This window comes from Orbicella franksi, chromosome 2, assembly GCF_964199315.1.
Source record: "Orbicella franksi chromosome 2, jaOrbFran1.1, whole genome shotgun sequence".
Lineage (NCBI taxonomy): Eukaryota > Metazoa > Cnidaria > Anthozoa > Scleractinia > Merulinidae > Orbicella > Orbicella franksi.
In genome coordinates this window covers 25,845,390-25,855,032 of record NC_138146.1, presented here as the reverse complement: position 1 = coordinate 25,855,032, position 9,643 = coordinate 25,845,390, and positions in this window count along the sequence as shown.

The following is a 9,643-nucleotide window of genomic DNA, read 5'->3' as shown; positions in this document are numbered from 1 at the left end:
AACGCCAGAAATGTAAAACAGCACAAAATTAGTCGCTCTCGTCCTGTATGTCTTTTTTACTCGCAAAATGCTGCCCCAATTTGAAAATACAGTATAAGCTTAATTCACATACATACCGCTCAAGAACGCACATTGAAATAAAACCATACACGGAAATGCCGAGTGCATAATCAAAAATTGATAAATGAAGCGATTTAACATATTGAATAGCTATACATCAGATTCTCAAAATATTTCATCCGCTTGGTCCAAAAACTCTGGCAAGGGATCTTTTAGAACAGTTGCAAATTTATAGGGCTCAACCCCTTCAACTGTACATTTATCTATTATAAAGAAATACAAACAGACATTACTATGCGAGAGAGAACACTTACCTGGCCGAAAGAAAATTCAAGTAAACTGTAAATTGAGGGCGTGCAGCAGCAAACTTTACGTTGGAGACTTCATCCTACTGAACCCATTTATACGAGTCTTAAGAGGACGACGCTTCACAAACGTTTCGAGCATGGTACGTACAATTTTATAGGGTTGCGTAACTCCCATGCGTGAAGAGCCGAGTATACACGAGAACAAGAGGAGTGACAAGAGGAGTGACAAGGTGCGAGGAAGAGATATTTGTTGCAGAAACTATTCGTCGTGCATGCGATGAACGTTTTTGAATTCCCATACGTCATCAGAATGTACATTCCAGTTCTTTGTGTTTAAATAACAAATGACCACATCCAGCACTATCTAGAGGCATTTGTTAACAGCCCGGCACAGACCACATGACTCTATTTTTCTCTGGAGAGCGGTTCCCTTTCACCACAATAATAAGATTTAGTCAGAGTTTGACCCACGCACAAGTTTGGCTCACACCTGAAACAAAGGTGCGATGTTGAAGAAAATTTACAGTGCACGGCCCCTGTTTATGTTGCCTTTTGCTATGAAAAATAATGAATAAATAATCCTCGATCTGTCGATATTACAAAGGCTAGCGGGACCGAGCAATTTAATTTCAAAAACAAATGCCATTGCGGCTTCCAAAGCTATGTGATACTTTTCAATAATTAAAACAATTCTTTAAACTGGATATTTTCTTCTAAACAATCATCGACGTCATCACTCAAATAAATGGAACGATTTGCTACACATTTGCCTTCTTCGACCTACTTCTGTATTATGATTCACAGGTATAAGTAAGTTGTTTCTTGCGTTGTAGAAAACATCTAGAAAAAGGGGGAAATGTCAAGTGGATAGTTTGGTAAGGTAAAAATACCGAGGGGGTGAATTAGTACTAAAGAAATCAGCAAAACGGCACAAGGATAACACTAGAGTGAGTTCGTATAACCCGTTCCTTATATGTTAATGAGCCGCATAATATTCTAATGACCAGGTTGGGTACGCAAGAGATCGTTTTGCTATTGGAATGTACTGGACTGTTTAAAATCTGAACCATAATCAATTCTATGCAAGGGAAAAACAGTGAAGGTGCGCGAAATACGCGTAGTGCTTTTGAATATTCTTGCCATTTTGTTGATGTTACATTGCATTATATGGCTGGCTTTCTGACACCTGTGGCTTAGAAACACTCGCGCCGGTACTTGCACGTCATCCGTGACGTATTCCTGTTTAACATACACAGCCTTTATCCCTTTATCATGTCGTTCCTTGTTTTTATTATTTCTACGTGATATTAGCATCAGACTTTACGCATGATTCAACTTCCCTTCCGCAAAGAAGAACAAGTGTAAATGTGAAAAGCACTGATTTTTCGTCGAAATGTGGAAATTATGCAAAGGTGAACTTCATAGCCTTCATAACAAGTGTCATACGCAGAGTTACGCAGAGTTTTCTCTGCATACTTGCCGCGTGAAAAATGGAGCAGAAACGCTTGCTATGCAAGCTATGAACAACGTCTTTAAACGTTACTGTTAATGTTGCAAAGTGAATCAAGCTAAAACCAACGGTGTTTGTTTTTCTTTTACAGAGTACATTAGGAACCTTCCACATCATAGGTTTTCGAAAGTTTTTTTTTTTTTTTTTTTTTTTCATTTTCGACATGTTTTCAACATTCTAAAATATTATGCTGGATAGAACTGTTCCTTCGCTATTTTTGTAAATGGCAAAGGTATCCTGAGAAACGTAAGCCGGTCCTGACTCCGAAGATATCTTCTTAAATAAAATGGAATGACGTTTACAATGATAATAATAATTATAGCAAGGATTTCCCTGCTGAAGCACGAGCCACGGTACAGCCGCCCGATCTCTTCAAGAACAATTGAGGAAGGACGTCTTTGTCATTTATGCGTTTATATGGATTAAAAAAAAAAACCACACACACACACAAATTAGTGTCACAGCATGTGATATGACGTAAATTACACGAGAAGACAACAAGGGGAATTGCTCTTTGCATGTGATATTGCATTAGACAGTTTATGAACTTTTTTTGTTCACAGATAAGGGAACACTCGAAGTTCACTCACAAAACGTAACAAATTTCATCGTAGTCTACTGTCAAATGTGCAGAAATTTTTTATCGTGACTGATAAAACGCAAAGTACTTAGGCGTTTAACAGTTGAAAGGCTTTGCAAATCATTATACCGCAAACGATCGATGAACCAATCAAGTCGTTTTCCAAGCCTTCTGGAAAAAAATCACGTGGCCTCGAACACGATTATCAAAGGTAAATACACAGGCGACCTCCCTCCCACTTTTCTTGAGAAAAGCAAGTGGCCGTACGTACAGAGGACAGTGGAACACATCCCAAGAGCATGTCAGTAAAAGGTAAACAAAATCGCTTTTTAAACTCATCCTTTTCTTCGTAGATTGTTAATAAGGTCAAAACTACGTTCCAGACATTTTTGTTCTATGTACTGTATTTTGTACGTTTAGATATATGAATATATCTTGCGACAAAGTAGACTGCGCTACGAGCTACAGGGTAACAACATCACATGAGATCACTCATTCTGACATGTGGCTTGCATGAGTGTAACCATCCAAAGCTCGCTTAAACACGTCAATTTTTTTTTTATCTCGTCACATTTTATATGGATAACATAGTTATTGCCGCGTTTGGGTACAATTGCTTGTTTTTATTTTCAGCTACAAGCTTCGGTTTATTGTTTCTTTCTCAAAAGGGGTGGGGTGTTGGGTTTTCGGTTGCACGGTTTTGGTTTCTTTTTAGATCGGTTTTTCGGTTTCTGCACTTACAATATCCGGTTTTTCAGTTTTTCAGTTTTTCGGTTTTTGGTGACAGGAAAAGCTATTTTTCGGTTTTGGTTATTTGCTTGCCTAGTTCCCAGCCACTTTATTTAGCCTCGGTCAATCCATGTAAGTTCGAGCGGTGTGCCACATAGATGTCACATATTAGATTAGACATGCCAAGGGACCACTTCTTGATAACTGTGCTCAGAGCGATTCCTGAATAGCGGCCAAATTTGACCCAGATGTGTTCTACACGAATTCGAAAAAAATTCGATTTGGAGATTAGAATCTTGCATGCTGCAAGCGTGGAAATGGAGATTTTTTATTTTTTTCCAAGAGGGCAGTGTAACGATGCCTAGTAAATTCAAGCTAGTGTTTTAAAGTTGTGAGAATGTGTCGGTCCGTACGGAGAACAAACTGTGTTCGAGGTCTTCGGTCTGTGGCCTCTTGCCGTACACAAGATCTCGGGCAGAGTTTTTACCAATACAGACCTCCTGGTCGGCGAATAACAGATATTTGATATTTAATTGCCGTTTCCTATTGAAAAACTTCAGCAATCGAGGGGTTAATAGTAATGTACATGTATCAAACTTGGCAGATTCTAGTTGGTCGATTTGCACTTCTAATCATGCAATGCTACCTCTTCCTAAAATCCGGGTTTGTAACTTACACTAACACTCGAACACAATGAAACCACTTAAATGCGTTTGCATTTGATCTTGTCCTTACCTTATGTAAGCTTAATTTTGTTTTATAATAAAGTTTCCATATAGCGTACGCTCTGATTGGCTAAAACAGCGTGCTTTAACAGAGAACAGATTCCCTGTGATTCAGACAAACGCAATAGAAACGAGCTATTTATTTTGTCTCCAGTAAATATGGCCCACGGAGACCGTTGTTAACAACAGTAGTGTTAAAACTGTACTAAAATAACAAGTTTTGCTAGATTCCGACAAAGCAGGTAGCGAAATAAACAAATTCTCAACCTGGCGAATGCCTCGATAAAACGGCATTACATTTGTTGCGAAGGCACAAATTATAGGGGGATTCATGCTGACGTCATTGTTTACATTTTTGCTGATTTGCATACGGCTTTCCGTACATAAGGAAACATGTTAGATATGAATTGACTCCAGGCAGTTCAAGAGCTAGTGAAACTTAATACATGGTGAAAATTTTAGCTCTTTGGGTGTAATATTCAAGGAGATATTGTCTTCAAAAACTGCAAAGAGGGTCTGAATGTGGGGGTCTACATGTCGATTGTCGGTTAAAATTTCTTTACTTTGTCGGTTGTCGGTTAAAATTTTCGACCTTTGTCGGTTGTCGGTAAATCTCAGTTAACTTTTTAGTCGCTTGTCGGTAATTTTTTCCTCGTTTTGTCGGAAGTTAGTAATATTTTTCGCCCTTTGTCGCTAGTCGGTTAACACCGGCTCAGACCCTCTGCAAAATTTATGGGTGGCAAAAGCGCTTATGAACTTATACATTTTTTGTAAAATTAGGAGGTTTTAAACCTGTGTTGCACTAAACGTACATATTAATATTCATTGGCGGAGTTAATCGTACTATGAACTTTCAATATTCAGAACTGATATATTTGTGGCTTCATCAGAAACTGAATTGCTTATGCTAATGAAGTAAATATTGTAAACAAGGTTTCCCCTGTACCTAGACTAAGAACTAAAAAAAAAAAGAAAAGGACAGAACACACCAACTGAGCTGTCTCTGTTTATGATGAGAAGCTTTGCTTTTGTAAAAATGCTCAAACAACGCTTACATGCAGTATAGAAACGCTTGTTTGGTTACCAACGATCTCCAGTCATCCCAGCTAAGTGAACTTTAACAATTTCGTATCAATGCTCACCCGACGAGAAATCAGTTGTTCGGATATTCTCTCCTCTGCTCGGAGTAGAACCAGTGGAAGCAGTAGACTAGTCTTTCCAACTTTGACGTTAGTTCGGGCAGTCTTGCTGCAAGCGGCTGCAAGCGCCTGGAAACCGTAAATAACTGTAGCTCCTTTCAAAGACAACTCAGCATTTCGCATTTTCATCCGCAAGCTTCGAGCTCTTTGTTTCGTAATTTCCATTTAAAAAGTGCATGAGCCACAATTCGACCTGATTCCTCTGGACTATAGAAACCTATAGATCCTTATTCAAAAGATTAAACTAAAAAGCGAACTTTGAAGAGATCGTTCTTCCCTCGAAAGCCACTCGAAATCGTGTGGTTATTCCAGTGAAGTTCAGTTTGTGATTGACAGTTGTTGTCTCGTTAGCCAATCAAATTATTTGAACAATTCTAACAAGGATTGTGATTGGCTAATTTTAGCGTGCTTTATCAGAGAACAGATGCACGCTGACGCCATTTTTACTCGTTTGGAAAATATAGTTTAGTTTGAAAAGTCAGGCGAATTCGTGGGGACATTAATGGATTATTTATCATAAAGCAAATAAAGAAGCCTCGACTGTGCTCTGTTCTCTTGTAAAGCACTTAGGAAGCGGTACTGAGAGCACTCAAGAAGTAGGGAGAAACACTCGACTGCGTCTCGTGTTTCCCCTTACACTTCTTTCATGCACTACCGCTTCTAGCGTGCTTTACAACAGAACAGAGCACAGTAGAGGCTCCTTTATTTGTTAATTTGTACACTGAGTGCAATATAGCCCTTTTGGCTGCTTCACAAACTTCAACAGACTTTGGACATAATTATTGTTATTGTATGGCGGGCAAGATAAACAAAATCCTTCACTGTGATCGGCTACCGAACAGGCAAGATGATGCTAACTGTATCTTGCCCACCCTGGACCCACAGATGTGTTCTTTATCCCATTCATTGAATCCTTTATTGACCAAGCTCTGTTTGGTCAAGATGGTTGAATACAGTAGGGATGGCGCAGTGGTGAGAGTGCTCGCTTCCAACAAATGCTTCCCGGGTTCGATTCCTAGACCCGGCGTCACGTGTGGGTTGAGTTTGTGGTTGATTCTGTACTTTGTTCCGAGAGGTTTTCCCAGGGTACTTCGGTTTTCCCCTCTCCTCAAAAACCAACATTTTCAAATTCCAATTCGATCCTGGAATGCACGGGCATTTCTGAACTATAGCTTGTTCTTGTGAACTCCATGGTGCTCCGTGGGTAAACAAATAACATATATATATTTTTTATTTTATACTGGTCCCGTTAATTTTTTACCCTTCTTTATAGAACCTCGACTCCGTCTCGGTTCATAAACGGGCAGAAAAGAAACTTGGCCAATATTCAGCCATTTTGACCTACGCTTGGTAAGTAACCCATATCAATTATGTTGGTTAATACAAGTGAACAGAGGTTGGGTAAGAGGTCAGTGGCGCTGGGTGCTTTTCAGTTATTATTAAGAGGTGACCTTGATCTACTCTTGATTATTATCTAAAATCGTTGAGGTGGCGTGTCCTGGCCCTGTGAGTCGATTGCAGAGAATGGAGCTGGATTTAGAGGAAAGTAATCAAGCGCGATATAATATCGTAGTCCGATTGTTATTCATACTGGATAACTGATATTAGTAGAAATCTACTAGTATACTAATGCAAATGCTACATTCTGATTGGCTGAGCTACTCGTATACTATTAGCCATTGGAATGCAGTAGCTGTCGGTCGTCCACGAAATGCGACGTTTTTATCGTTTTTCCGAAGCTTTGGAAGAAAGTTTAGATGTAAATGGATAATTATATTCCTGAGGAGACAAAAAGAAGGACATAAGCAGGTTCTTGACTTTAAAAACTTGAGATTATTGAAAAACCGGTACGCGTGCGTAAACAACTGCAAATTTACCAAGGACAATTCAATACGTGCGATTCTGTTAAAGCGTAAAGTTCAATAATGCGTCGAAAAATATTTGGAAACCATTATTTGCCTTAATTTAAGTTAGAATTCTACTAAGACAATTAGATTATTCGCTCTCGATTTCTATGAGGCGATAGTTGATTCGGCCTTCGGCCTCATCAACTATCACCTCATAGAAATCTCGAGCTCATAATCTAATTGTTAAGAGTCACTGACTGGAAATATCGAGAATGGCTGGCCAGGTTAGAAAAATCGAAAATCCTGAAACTTTACCTAAAGAACGCTTTTAGGAAGCTACTTTCGAAAATATTATTCCGATTTTCTGAGAAATTAGAGTCTTCGAGAAATTCGCAAAAAACGAAAATATAGCTTTTTCCCTCATTAAATATGCAAAAAATATCTGGAAAATTGACAAAGTTCTCGGTATTCGCGTTGAAACAATTTACAAAACTAGAACACGAGGTAAACTTAGCATAAGAGCTTTACTTTTCTTCTATCTAACAATAGGAAGTTTTAAATTTTTCAAGCATTCTGAAGGATTCCGTCGACCGTTGAAGAATTGCCTTTTCAAGCCCATATGAAAACGGCAAAAATTGCGTAGTTTTACGGGCTTAAAACGCACCTTGGTATGTCCGATATGGAACTAAAACAAGCACTGTGCAAAAGAGTGTTGTTTCTACTATAATAACATGGAAAAAAATTTCTGGGCAATCGAGGTTCACACAGGTAAAATGCAAAAGTTCTCGACAGTCTCTTCTCAAATTTGCATAATGCGGTATGTTCAAAGAACTCTATTGTTGAGTACTCTAGTCTGTTTTTGTTCCATTAGTGGGCCATGCTTTGGGGGAAATATACAAAAAGAGAGTTGATCCATGTCGTTATTACAACATTGTTTCATTATTTCACGCAAGATACACAAAAACTATAGAGAAAGCCCAAAATACAAGTTCAAAGTTACATAGATTAAACACGCTACATGTATTACGTGACTGGCGTCACGTAAGATATATTTAATTCAGTTAGCTCCAATTGGAATTCCTCGATTATTGAGGTTTAGACACTTGCTTATAATAGAAGCATATAGGGGTTTGTCTTTCCCGTCTATACACACTCGATTAGCCTGCAAATATTCGAAAGGAGACTGGTCTTTTAAAGTATTTTTTAACCATTGTGTCTCGATTTTGATCTTGATGGAAAACGGATTAATTAGATGCACTAAGACCAAGGAAGCAAGTTTTCTTGAAAAATAGAGTAATAGTGTCTGATGTCTATCCCGTGATCTGACCTCGGTTGGAATTCGGCCTAGTCCAAACGTTGTGCTTCTGTCGTGCCGACCTCAAATAAATTTGGCCCGGCAGTGCATGACAAAAAGCTATGAAAGATTCAAAGGTCGAATTTAATTCAGTCGCGCAGAAGATCGGAAGAAGTTTGCTTTGCTGAAGACCTTTTTAAATGCTAAAAAGCAATTGCAGCTGATGCAGCTGATGCAGCAGGATATGAATTCACAGGGACGGCGGAGTCTTTTTTCAAGTGAAGGAGGCGGGGGGGGGGGGGGGGAGAAGGTGGGTAGCAAGTTTGTAGAGGGGTCTAAGGGCATCCTCCCCCAAAAAACATTTTAAATCTAGGGGCTTGGAAATGGTATTTTTGACATTTTCCATGGTGTAGCTCTTAAGAAAATCAACCTAGTGGATGAACTATAAAATGACAGGCACTTCTCGTGCATTTACAGCAATATATTTTGAAGGTATTGTGAGCTTGATACATCTTTCTCAGCCCTCCATGATATATCACGGCCTTAGTACTGACTGACCTGCGCTTTTACACAAGCCCCCGTGTGTGGGATGGAAGCGCACGCTGCGGACAGGTCAAAACTATGTAAACATGAAAAACTTCCTACAGATTTGGTACGAGGTTGTAGCTTTGTAAATTTTTGGTAAATCTGTAGTCAACCAGACTTTTTTCGTTTTCCTTCCCTTCTTCTTTATTTCTTCATTTGTACCTCATACTAACACAAAATAAAATGCCATCGCGGTAAAAAGTGGAGGGGGTGGGGAACTTAAGCCCCCACCCCGGCTCCGCCGTCCCTAGTTCAGTTCGGCACGTGCATGGCAAGAGCACGCCATTCGAAGCCAAGTCGCGCTACTGCCGTGCGGAACGGCATTAGACCTGTCGTGCTATAAGTAGTCGCGCCGACTTTAATTCAGCCTGCCGAACTGAGTGCATGTATGGTTCCAAACGTCGTGCTACTGCCGCGCTTGAGTCGAAGTTCTCGGTATTCGCATTGAAACAATTTACAAGACTAGAACACCGGATAAACTAAGCATATTGAAAGCTTTATATTAAATTAAATTTTGAGGGGTTCCGTCGACTGTCGAAGAATTCAAGCCCCTGTGGAAACCGCAAAAATTGCGTAATTTTACGAGCTTAAAAGGCGTTTTCGTTTGCCCAATATCGGGTCGAAATAAATACTTTGATTAACTTTTGGTCTTCTTCAATCGGTATTTGGAACAAAAAATCTGGGCAGTGAGAACGCGCGCCAGCAAACACAAACGTTTTTAAGGCTAGGTGAACTTACTTGCATAATTGACGAAAATTGAAAAGTCTCTTTATAGAACGGACTACTCGATGTATTTCTAACAGCAC